General features: G+C 40.5%; 1 protein-coding gene across 1 annotated transcript in view; it reads left to right on the top strand.

Moving 5' to 3' along the window:
- The first annotated feature begins 2,815 nt into the window (after window positions 1–2,815).
- RNF19A (ring finger protein 19A, RBR E3 ubiquitin protein ligase) overlaps window positions 2,816–13,263 on the top strand; it is a 53,973-nt gene continuing 43,525 nt past the window's right edge. Inside the window, exon 1 of the mRNA XM_019467984.2 lies at window positions 2,816–3,048. The gene's annotated coding sequence lies outside the window, so the exon portion shown is untranslated. The remainder of the gene's footprint in view (window positions 3,049–13,263) is intronic.

Here is a 13,263-nt window from a genome sequence, read left to right as displayed (position 1 = left end):
CTTGAAAATCTATTGTGTCTAATCATATATCACACCAACCATTTAGAATTCTCCTTAGGATGACCTCAAAATGTCTTACATAATTGGCTTCCTCCTGCCTCTTTAACTCCATGTTCTACTCCCTCATCCTGATTATGCTTCAGTCTCTAGCTGCCTTAAACTTGGCAACTTTGGCTAGGACCTTTGCACCTACTGTTTCCTCTACCTTTCCCATCCCTTAACTTGTTTGCCTCCTCTTGTCTTGTAGAACCCAGCTCAAATGTCAGAGGAGTAGACTTTAGTTGGAGACACCAAACTAAGGTAACAGCCTTCCTGGTTTCTATATGGTACACGGGTAAATTTATTTCCTTTCCTTTATTTCTTTGGTTTTTTTTTTTTCTTCCTCCCCCCAACTGTGCCACCCCACTCCCCCAGACTATGAGACCAGATACAAGGGCTATCTTTTTCATTGCTATATTGGGACCCCCCCCCACCATACTAGGCACTCAATAAATATTTATTGAATTGATTTTGAATGAATTAGAAGACAGTAGGGAAAGAAGGGACAATGCTGCCAAAATTCAAGGCACCTGGGGCCAATTATTATGCCTTTGCAGTAATCTGGTGAATAATGATGAGGCCCTAGCAATAGTTTTCAACCACTAGAATCACCTGGAGAGTTAAAAAAAAAAAAAAAATATATCCTGATGCTTGAGTGCCATCCTCGGAGATACTAACTTAATTGGCAGAGGCAGCCTGGGCATCAGGATTTTTTTTAAAGCTCCTCAGGGGATTCTAATGTGCAAAGTAGAAATCACTGCCCTAAAGGCCGAAGGAGAGTATAGAAGGGAGAGTGCAGGAATGTTTAACAGGGATGGTTAATTATGAATTGGAAGTGACTGAAAGGAGGGTGCTTGGTAAGAATCCTCGATTTCTGGGGGCGCCTGGGTGGCTCAGTTGGTTGGGCGTCCGACTTCGGCTCAGGTCATGATCTCACGGTCCGTGAGTTCGAGCCCCGCGTAGGGCTCTGTGCTGGCAGCTCAGAGCCTGGAGCCTGTTTCGGATTCTGTGTCTCCCTCTCTCTCTGCCCCTCCCCTGTTCATGCTCTGTCTCTCTCTGTGTCAAAAATAAATAAACGTTAAAAAAAAAAAATTAAAAAAAAAAAAAGAATCCTCGATTTCTGGCTTGGGCCTGGGTGAATGAGAGACACAAGTTTAGAGGAAAAGAGAAATTCTGTCTTGGACAGGCTGAGTTTGAGGTACCCATGGGGATTCAAGTGGAGATGTTCAATAAATATTTGTTTTTTAATATATCTATGTTGCCTTAGTGAAGAGTAGGAAATCCCTCCAGCTTTCAAGAAGACAAGCAGGAAAAGGCACCTCTGGAAAATATGACAATGTACAGAGTACAAGACCATTTCCACTTTGCACAGCCTCTTTACTCAAAACCTCCTTTCAAGCCATTGCCCTATCTGTTCTTAAATGTTCAACATGTTGATACATTCTCAAGGATTATATTATGTATGAATACTGTTCCATAAATCCATTTAACCTACTATTCTGGTACTACTTGTACAAAGCATCCCATTGATTAAATGGTAGGCAGCCTTCAAGGAGTATAAAACAGCTTTAAAACTTCCAATAAATGAAAATAAACATATTCATCATTACTTCTTTTAAGATTTGTGGTAAAAAAAAAAATACTTGGGCTTAACTGCCTTGCTTGTTTAGTTTTCTAATTGGTAAACATTTACTGGGTTACCAAAGCTACCAAGTACCGTCTGAAACACCATGGCTCCTTGGTTTGTTTCTAATTTAAATTGGACAGACACACTAAAACAAGAATAGATAGGGTGATATATTTTGTTAAGTAACAGATGGCAAATGGACATTCTGTCCAGCATCCACAACATTCCATTTCTCAATATGCCAAGGAATCTTGTAGAGAAATCAACTATGAGGGAATGGACCAGGTCTGCAATGAATGTTTATTCAACTAAAAAGAACTGATATTAAATCATGTGCAGGTTAAAAAATTTAAAAGGGGCATGACTGGCTTAAAGGATAAGAGGGGATGGAACAGATAAAGCTGGATTAAAGTAATTCAGAATGTATCAGTAAGTACTGAAGTATGAATTCTGAATACTTAAGCGACTTTGTGAAATTAAGTGATGGGGGGAAGGGAAGAGGAGGGTGGCAGATATTCTCTGCACCCTCACATTGAGCTAAGCGCTGTTGCTAGCAGCCCCTGCTTAAAACTGTAAGAACGAGTGGGTGGGGGCGCAGCCACAGGAGGGGAAAACATTTCACTCGGGGAGCGGCAGAAACTTGCAGCAACATCCCGGCCTTGCTTTCCCTGGGGTCGCCAATCTAGCAGGTGAACCGTGAGAACACAAAGAAACGAATAACTTATGGCGTGCGAAACACCAAAAAGCCAGGGTCCTCGAGTCCAGCATCCCCCATCACCTAGGGGGCAGATCCGGCCACCCCACCCATTCTCTTAGGAGACACCTGCCCCCGCTAAGGGCGAAGTGCTGCGGGCCGAGGGGCAGAAAGGACGGCTGACTGGCCCCGCGTAGAGGACAAGCGAGGGGCTGCCCTCCCGGCCACCCGGTCGCGGGTGGGGCGCGCCGAGACCAGCCGGGGCCAACGCGCCGGAGCTAACGACAGTGTCCCAGAGCCGCCCGCGGCGGGCCCGGTGGGCGTGACGCCATGACGCACGGCACGCGGGCAGCGCGCCGGAGCGGAGCGGAGCGGGGCGGGGCTGGGTGGGCCGGGGGCGGGAGGAAGGAGTGGGAGGAGGAGGCGGAGACAGCGGGGGCTGTAGGAGGGGGAGAATGGCAGTTGTGGCGCTGGTTCCCGGGAACAGCCGTCAAGACAGAACTGCGGAGGAGGAGTTCGGGAAAGCGGCCCTCGGGACCCCTCCTCTGCGTTCCCTCCGCCCCAGCTGAGAGGCGTCTCGGCGGGTCTGAGGAAACCTCCGTACTTCCTTCGGCTTCTGCCGCTGCCGCCGGGAGATGGGCCTGTTCACCCGCACTCCGGCGCCCACCGCCGCTCCGAGGAGTTGAAGGTACGGGCGGGCACGGGAAGAGGTTGCGCCCGGGTAAAGGAGGGCAGGGGCGGCTCCCGTTTCCGACCCGAGGCGCTCCGGCACGGCCGCTGCCCTCGCGCCCCTTCCCGGGACGGAAATGGATTCAGAAATCCCACGGGAAAGGCGCCGCCTCTCGGGCTCAGCCCGGGGCCGAGGCCGGGGCCGGTCCTGGACCTGGGGGTCAGGCCTGGGGCTGGTTCCGCGTCCCCCGCCCGGCGCTGGCGCCCCCCTCGGCCGCTCGGGCTCCGCCCGAGCTCTGCTCTCCCGGCCCGGCCAGTCTGTGGAGTCGGCGGCCGACCCAGCAGTGTTGTGACGGGCAGAGCGGCGCTCCCCTGCGGCACTTCCCGGGCCCCTGAAGCAGCCGACACCGAGGGCGGCCGCCGCGGGGAGGCAGCGGGGGTGGAGCGCATTCCTGATGGGTGAAATCGGCTCTAACGGGACGGATTTCCGGGCCTCGCTGTAAATTCGGAGCGGGGGCCACAGCCCCCCAACCCCTGCTGCGGGGGCTTTAGGGAAGGGGAGGCGTGCGCCCGTGAAGGTTCATCCGGGGGAACTGCCACCCCCTTCAGAAGCAGAAATGAGACGAAAAATGGTGTCGCCGTGGGCTCAAAAGATACGTTAACAGGGGTTTAATAGGGGTCTTCCAGGCTTGTCTCCGTCACGCGAAACCTTCAGGGAGTTCCTAGCCTTCGCCCAGGAAGAAACGCCACTGGTTTTGATTTCCAGTTTTTCCTGTCATCTGGGTTCCTTCCCCTCTCTCGTGGCTCTTTCCCCCCGGTTTCCATTAATGGGAAGAAGAAAAAGAAGTTTAGGGTTCATTAACCCCGCGGCAAGGGCGATAAGTAAAAGAAGGGAGAGAGAGGTGAAAGCTATTATTTATGGGAGGAAGAAGGGTCTTCGTTTTTTGTTGTTTTTTTTTTTTCTTCTCTTTGGTCTTTAAAGGTGGAAATACGCGAACAATGCTTTATTCTGGGTAATATTTACTATGCAAAACGTTGCCGAATGTTCTGTTGGGTTTACGTCGGAAAGGACCCAGCCTTTCCGTGCTGCTGCGATTTTCAAACCCAGGTGTTGACTGGAAATGCTAGTTTTAAATATTAGTAAACAGCGGAGGCATCAAGCAGTCTTTCCCCCTGACTGGCTGCCTTAAAATGATCGTGATCTTTTCTTTCAGTCCCACTTCTCTCTTTTTCTTTTTGTGAGAATATGGCTTATTCATTTTTTATTATTTTAACCTAGATTGCCTTGACTCTTGGTTATGGGAAGTATGATGGTATGCCTTGTTTTCATTTTCAGTTTTGCCATTAACCATCTTAATAGGCAGCTCTCCACGTCTGTTTATAATTGAAGCTATTACCATATTTGCCTTTTTATGCGTCCTTAGCACCCAGCTGCCTGAACTGAATTAAAAATGTAAATACTTCTCTCTGTGTAGAAAATGGCGATGATCTATTGTTAACTCTTATTTTCAAATGTTCTTTCCTTGCCAGTTGCAATTCCATGGTAAAGATTTGGAATTCAGTCTTGGGGCTTAATCAAATTATGCGACAACAACAAAACCTTTTCTTTGTTTAATATTCTCCTTTAAAATGACTGTATACAGTATAACTGAAGTTTAAATTTCATGCCTCCATGGAAACTATTAATGTCACCGCAAGGTGTCTTGCTGAGGGAACAATAATTCTACTTTGGCATCTAATGTTAAAGTATTTTTTTCAGTATCTTTGACTTCCAGGAGGATTCTAGTAAGATTAACTTAAAACTGCAGCTTGTTTCAGGAATTGAAACACAACCCAAGTCTTCAGATAGTAGCTACTTAAAATACTGTTGTTTTATTTGGGGAAGGCCTCAGTTGAAGATTGGCGTTTATATAAAGAGCAGTCCCCAATTTACTGTCATCTAACCACTGTTTTAATTTCTTTGTAAATTTTGGTGGTGATTTGCAGAATTTGGGGTGCTTTTCTACTTGACTAAATGAAACCATATTTTTTTCCACCTAATGTATGAAAGATACTGAGATCAGTATCTGTTTTTAAAGATCCTTCATTTTACGGAAAATAAATGCACCTCATAAATTTGAAGTAGGGAAAGTCGTAATTTTTTTGCAGTTTGAATGTAAGACACCTTGGGGGCCACCTCTCTTTAATGGGATCAGATTGAAAGATACTATTCTAATGAGGTTGTTAGAATTAAATATAGTTAATTTGAAGCAAACTTTTTTTTACATTTGAAAGAATCTCATATATTATGGAGGGTTCTGATTTTATCTTAACACTTAATTTAGACTTATCACAGAAGTTCTTTGGTTTGTAACCATCTCCCACCCTCCTGCTTTTTCTTCTTCCTTTATTTTTTGTTGGTTTTTTTTTTTTTTAATCTGGAGGGCACTGAGGACTGAACAATGTAATTTTCTGAATTTATCAAAGGGGAAGAGGAGGACAAATATTTGTGATAACATGTAAAAGTCCCTAAGCTAGTTCTGGGCACAGAGTAAGAGTGAGCTGGGGATAAATTTTGTTACATTTACATCTGAATTGCCTTCTTATTCTATCTTGAAGTTATAAAGGAAATCTCAGGAATCGTTACTTGTTTTTCTGATGCTACTAACAAGTGACAGTTGATTGTCAAAGGCAGGCTGGTTTTGCACTAAACTTCATGCTCTTTTATTGTTTGGGGCCCGTATAAAAGATAGGCCATTTTGGACTGGAGAGCAAACAGAAGTTGAATTTCTAAACTTATATTTGATTGCATTGTATATTTGATGGCATGGTAGCACTAATAGTTAATGATTGAGAGGGCCCATGATCATATATGAAGTATGCTAGCTTAAATTTGGTTTGACTCCTTTTTAGCAAAAGGCTAATCCAGTTACTTAAGGAGAATAGCTACATTTTCCTTAGGCGATTTTTTGGTTTCCCCAATCGGGAGTAATTATTATTTTTCTTCAGGTTTTTTTTTTTTTTTTTTTTTTTTTTTTTTAATATCATAAAGTAAGTTTTCTGTTTGCTGGCAGCAGATGTGTAACATTGAAACAACTATGTATATAGCCACACCTGCACACAGCTAAAGACCAAGGAATAGTATTCCTTTCCTAAACACATCTGTATTTCAGATGCTGGTAGACTTCAACCAAAAAAGGCAGTGAAATCATTTTGGGTAGTCAAAACTTGGGTACTTCATTTTGTTTCTCAGTAACTATCATATATTAGTAATACTTTATTAAATTAGGAAAAATTGCCACCTTTTGATAAAGTAGTTTTGTTTGTATTTGCTCTCTTTGTAGCTGTCAAACCTGAACATTTAGTTTATTAGTAACATTTTCCTGAAAGTTGCCATTAGCCTTAAAATCCTATATATTCTTGACCTATTGATGTTACCTAGTATTTTATTTTAAAAATCATTTGCTAGAGAAATACTACTTGTTAATTTGTTTCAGAAACCCTATTTGGGAGAGTTTTCTTATGTGAAAGCTTCAGTAGAACAAAACTAATGAGTTGTTTCAGCCCTCAAATAAGTTTGTGCATTGAATTATAAAGCAAAATCCTACAGAAATTACCTAGTGTAAGCTGAAAAGAAACTTCAAAACTCAGTCTTGGGTTCAAAAAACTGACGTTGGCTGCTTGAAATTATGTACACTTACATTTTCAACCTCTTTCCTTCTTTGGAGACCCCTGGAAGTATAAATAACCCTGCTGTAATGTGAATAGCAGGCAGGTTGCCAGTAGAAGAGACAGTCTGAGAGAGGTGAGCCATAAAGAGGGAGCAAACTAGTTAGAGGGAGGGATCAAGAAACCAGGAGAAGCTACTGGTAATGTGATAGTATTAGGCTTCCAGATACATATTATATAGCATAGTAATATAACTATTGTATCACAAAAATAGTCATTAGTGTGAATCTTTGTAATTTCTTAGTTATATATTGACCGTTGCTCCCCCCAAATGGTAAAGTATTCTAAAATTAAATTATCTTTATGCATTATCACAAATGAGATAATATATGTAAAATGTGCAGAAGTGTAGGAGATAATTTAAGCTCTTTGATGGCAGGGACCATTCTCTTTCTTCACTGTTAAAGTCTCAGAACGTTGCATAAAGCTTGACAATAATAGATGCTGAGTAAGTATGTACTAACTGAATAAAGTATGTATATTGTAAGGTATCTATGTCATAACTTTCTTTCCAGCAGGGCTGTCTAAGAGAAATTTAATGTGAGTCATAAATGTAATTTAAGATTTTCTATTGGCTAAATTAAAGAGAAACAGGTGTATTAATTTTCATAATATATTTTATTTAACTCCGTGTATCCAAAATATTATCATTTCAACATGTATGGATGAGTGCCTTTACATTCTTTTATTCATACTGTCTTTTTTCCAGTATGTGTTCACACTGGGCAGCATAGCTCTAGGGACATTTTTGTATGAAATGTTTGTTCCTTTCCACAGAAATTCTATTAAATTAGATGCCTTACCTATTTAACTATAGACTCCTGGGAAACATCAACCTAAAGACCAATTTGAAAAAATCAAGAGACAGAGTGGGTCTCTTAAATAAATCAAGGAGATACAAAGAGTGAAATGAAAAGGTTACAAACCTGGAACTGTTTTAGTCATGCTCAGGTGCATCTGCTTGAATACCTGTTTGCTTTTATCAGAATGCTGCACCAACTTTATTTGGCTGTGGAACTTAGCCTAGGGACACTAGTGTTCTCATTGCACTTTGCATTTTATAAGTGAGAAAACTCTAGAGCTGTTCAGTATATCATCACTGGCCACATGGGGCTATTTAAGTTTAAATTAGTTAACATTTTAAAAAATTAAAATTTCAGTTCCCCAGTTGCACCACTCCCATTTCAAATGCTCCATAGCTGTAGGTGGCTACTGGCCACCATATTGGACAGTGCAGGTCTAGAATACTTCCATCATTTCAGAAAGTGCTGTTGGACAATGTGGTAGAGCCAAAAGCTCAGACCACCTTCTATTTTCCCAGACTGAAATTTCATTAATCACCTGGTTTCTGAATGATTACGTTAGTCTTTTTGTTTACAAATCATTTGCTTCCCACAGATAAATTTCAGATTTTTCATGGTATTCAAAGCCTTCCACAGTCTAACCTAAGTCTCTCACCATTCTACTACCAAAAAACCCACACTGCAGCCAATTGATCTATTTGGTAAATATGTTAACAAAATGTGGATAGTTTTCACCTCCATGACTTTTCCTATGCATTTGTCTGTCTGGAATACTCTTTTTCATCTTCTCTGCTTATCTAAGGTCCTTCTCTTCTTTCAAGGCCTGACTCGTATCTTATCTCCACAATCATTGTAGGTCAGTGATTATAAAATTTTTTTCCAAATGAGATATTATTAACAGGTTCCAGGCTAGGATGGGAACATCTCTTTTGAAGGCCACCGTTCAACTTACTACATGATTCCAGAAATTTTTATTAAGGACATTAGTAAAGTGTATTATGTTTATGCAAAAAGGCAAAGGGTATTCATCCATAATAATAGTTTGGTTTTTTTCCAGTATATGAAATTTATTGTCAAATTGGTTTCCATACAACACCCAGTGCTCATCCCAAAAGGTGCCCTCCTCAATACCCATCACCCACCCTCCCCTCCCTCCCACCCTAAGTTTTTTTTTTTTTTTTTAATTTTGCTAGCTGTAAGGAAGCATCTATTTGATTTAGCTATATTTGTGAATAACTTCTTACTAGGGAACCACTGCCACCCTTGATTTGGACAAAATAGTCATTGTGCTATATATACATAATACATCTTGTGCTGTACATAATATATCTTTTCTGAATGGTTTTATTTTCGCCATTCACACCTATTTATCTGTCCCTACCCCTCTTTCCAAAGGACCTTCCTTATTTCATGATTTTAAGAGTGCCTATTTAAGAAATGTTGGTTATTCATATAAACAAAAACTGAAGGATAGATTAGTTCAGGCAGTTTTTATGTAGATCAGAGATTTAAAATCTGGTGCTGCAATGGGCCTAGTCACCTTTCCAGATTCTGTGTATTATAAGAACATCTTATATTGATTTATTAATTGTAACTGATTCCAATGTAGGAGGTAAGAGGACTTCCCATATGCAGTAGTCTCATGGGAACTTCTTTCTTTTGTTTTTATACTTAGACTTGGTATGATAAGTTACTAATAATGAAAAAAATCTCTTCTGTAACAGTCTTGTCTGAGTGGTTCAGAGTGTTTCAAAGACATACTTTAATATTAATCCAGTGAAATAGATGATAGCACATTTTCCCTTGTTTATAGACAGGATAAGAGAGTGAAGCATAGTCATATTGGGAGAGTTGTGAAACCAAGAGAAGTCTTATATCCTGACTTTCAGTTCAACTTAGTAATTCCAGTTCAGTGTCCTATGTGCTTCTGTATTTGGTCTCAAAAAATACGTTAATCGGTTAGAAAAAGATTATCAGAAAGGCAAAGATTATACTCATTCAACTGGATTTACTAAAGCAGAAGAGTATACTAACATTTGAGAGAATTTGGAGATAACTTATTATTGTTTGTTTATTTTTGAGAGAGACAGAGAGAGATCATGAGTGGGTAAAGGGCAGAGAGAGAGAGGGAGGCAGAATCCCAAGTAGGCTCCACACTGCCAGCACAGAGCCTGACGCTGGGCCCAAACCCATGCATGAACTACGGGATCATGAGCTGAAATCGAGAGTCAAATGCTTAACCAACTGAGCCACCCAGGTGCCCGAGGATTTGGAGGCATTCTTAAAACCAAAAATTCTTTATCTCACAGTCTAAATTATCCACTTTTCACTCTGGAATATGCTGTATATTAAAACTCTACACATTTGTATGTTAGAATCATAGTCTTTTAGACATTATCTGGTCCAATCACTTCAACTTTCAAATAAGGACATTGAAATTCAAAACAGTGGATAGACTAAGATTTCAGACTAGGTTAGTATTTCCCTTCTGTTGATCTGTAGCAATGAGTATTTTAACCAGTTCAAAATAGTTTGACACCTAGGTATCTTTTTTAAAACCTATTTTAAAACTTTTGAATGTTTCTGGGCACTCTGTCATGCCCAGCATTTTGCATTATGCTTTCCCAGCTATTTCCCTACTGGTGTATTGTTTCCCTTTCTGAACAAAGAGGGTCTGGAATGAGCCAGCCAAAATGTTTTTAATCTTTTTTTTAATTGGAAAAATGGAATGAATAATGCCTTTTCTTTCTGCAGTAGCTTGCTTTTTGTAATGGATTAAGTAATGAGTATTATTTGTAATGAATATTACTAAAACCACAAAGTACCATTCTGTTCTACCTCCCAATCACTAACAGGCTTTAAGTGATAAATGTAGCAGGTGTATGTTTGTGAAGCTGTTTAAGGACTGCTTCTTTGGAGAAGCTTTGGGGTATATGGGAATCATTTACTCTGAACTTTTAGTTTCTTTTTCTGTGAAATTGTAGAAACTATTTTAAGGACAGAGCTCATGGTAGTGTATTTGAGTCTTTCTAAAGAACTTTGCTGGAAACCGATAGTGCCTATGCTAATCATCTGTTTCAGTTACCCCCACTTCACCCATTTATAAGTAGTTGAACTGAAATTATCCCACTTGTAATATTAGAACGATCACTTGAGGTAGGTTTGTAGCTATATAAACTTAAGACTAAAATAATTATTTATATTTACCTTAGAGAATTTAATGTATTATACTGATGTGTTCTAAACTACCAAAAGGCTAACTTTTCTGATTACATTAGAAAAGCCCTTTTGGAGCCAAGAATTTGTTTCATTTTATTTCTAGCCTTAAGTGTTACAATCCTTCCAACAGTTTTATCCAGTATGTGGTTTGTGCCATCCTCTCAGATATTTGTAGTAGTTTGGATAATATTTAAGTGGTTAATATGTGCCATACCCTCTGCTGGATTCTTTGTATATGTTATTTCACTTAATCCTAATAATAATCTGGTGGGCTGTAGGTATTATTGTTCTTATTTTATAGTTGAAGAAACTGTCTTAGTAATTTAACACAATGTCACACACCTAGCTAATATGTGTCAGAGGCTGAACTTGAACCCAGATGTAGTGACTCCAAAGTTCATGCTTTACTTTCTGGATAAAAAGTTTCTATCATGGGGTGCCTGGGTGACTTAGTCAGTTAAGCCTCTGACTTTGGCTCAGGTCATGATCTCCTGGTTCGTGGGTTTTAGCCCTGCATCTGGCTCTGTACTGACAGCTCAGAGCCTGGAGCCTGAGCTCCAATTCTGTCTCTCCCTCTCTCTCTGCCCTCCCCCCACTCACGCTCTGTCTCTCCCTCTCTCAAAAACAAACATTTAAAAAAGTAGTTGTGGGGGTGCCTGGGTGGCTCAGTTGGTTAAGAGTCTGACTTGGGCACAGGTCATGATCTCGTGGTCTATGAGTTTGAACCCCTATCTGTGCTGACAGCTCAGAGCCTGGAGCCTGCTTCAGATTCTTTGTGTGTGTGTGTCTTTCTCTGCTCCTCCCCTGCTTGTGCTCTGTCTCTCTCTCTCTCTCTCTCAAAAATAAATAAACATTAAAGTATATATAAAAAAATAGTTGCTATCATTACCCCACATTTGTATAGAATTTAAAAATCCCTTCCTCATTTTATCTTCTACTTTAAATTTTTTACCTCATTTTATCTTCCCCCACTAAGGTAGGTAAGATTATTGTGTCTGAAATAGATAACCCCCAAATCTCATGGTGGAGCACAATGAAAGAGTTTATTTCTCATCACACAAAAAACCATGTGGATGACTCAGATATTCAGATTCCTTCCATCTTGTGACTCAGCTGCCCCTATGGCCTGCTTGGAGTCCCCCCCAGAGTTACTAGTGAGACCTCAGAGGATGTTTGAAGGGCTGATTTAGGGACCAGTTCTGGAAGGAGCATACATCATTGAACTCACATTGGTCAGGACTAGACACATGACTGCATCTAGCTACAAATGGAATGGAAAATGTGGTCCTCATATGTGCTCAGGAGGAAAATGAAACAGGTGAGTATATAATATCTCTGCCACAGTTGTGTTTTCCCTGTTGTACAAATGATACAGAGAAGTTGTTACTAAACCAAAGCCACAAAACCACTTGGTAGCAATAAATAGAACCCAGATTTCCTTAGAGCTGCATACAATATGCTCACGTTTCTGAGGAGACATTCAAAAATTGAAAGGCATTTAGACTGTATTTCTAGCATCATTGTTGATTCTTTCTCATTGGACATCAAATATTTTACCTCTTTGTGTCCGTTACGTTTTAAATAGAGCTTACTGCTATTGACTCTATGAAGAATGACAAACTTAACATCTTCCAGTGGTAATTGCCATTTTTAAGTGAAGATGACATAATAGCATTAAAATCTCTTTATATGCCTATTTATAATCAATTGTCTTTTGTTTTTTTTTTTAAATCTTTTTTTAGTGTTTATTTCTGAGACAGAGCATGAGTGGGGGAGGGGCGGAGAGAGAGGGAGACACAGAATGGGAAGCAGGCTCCAGGCTCTGAGCTGTCAGCTCAGAACCCCACATGGGGCTTGAACTCACAAACTGTGAGATCATGACCTGAGCCGAAGTCGGTCACTCAACCGACTGAGCCACCCAGGCGCCCCTCAATTGTCTTTTGAATATACAATATTGATTAGCCTTTATTTGTAGAATTTTGTTTCCTAAATGTTTGATAAATTATTCTAGGCCATCTACATACCTCACGTTTATTCTTGCATTGTGAACCGGAGACATTTGTTTTAGGAATGAAAGTTGTTTTTTAACCTTCCCCAAAACTTAACTCTTTTGGAAAGAACTGCAACTTCAAATCTTAATGGAATACAAGTATGTTCTAACTGAAGTAATAATTAGTACAGATACGAATATCATACTAATATAAATTACTGAGAGCGGAAAATTTACAGATACTGAAAATAACTTTTACAGAAATTCCAGCATCCCAGCAGTAGCTGTTAACTTTTGTTATACTTTAGGCTCCTTGGAGAATTTCTTGAGAGCTGTGGCTTATGTCCCCTAGAATATACATATATTCATGATTTAGTATACTGTTCTAGAGATTTCATGGATTTCTTTGAAGCCTGTCCATGTATTAGCTGTTATTTTTAAGCATTTTTATCCTCCTCCAAAAATTTGTTGTTGTGCCTATTATATTTTTACCAGATTGTATAAGGAGATGTTT

Source organism: Panthera pardus, unplaced genomic scaffold, assembly GCF_024362965.1.
Source record: "Panthera pardus isolate Hobbes unplaced genomic scaffold, ASM2436296v1 HiC_scaffold_7, whole genome shotgun sequence".
NCBI lineage: Eukaryota > Metazoa > Chordata > Mammalia > Carnivora > Felidae > Panthera > Panthera pardus.
The sequence above is the reverse complement of the archived record's forward strand: the minus strand, read 5'-3'. Positions and strand labels throughout refer to the sequence as shown.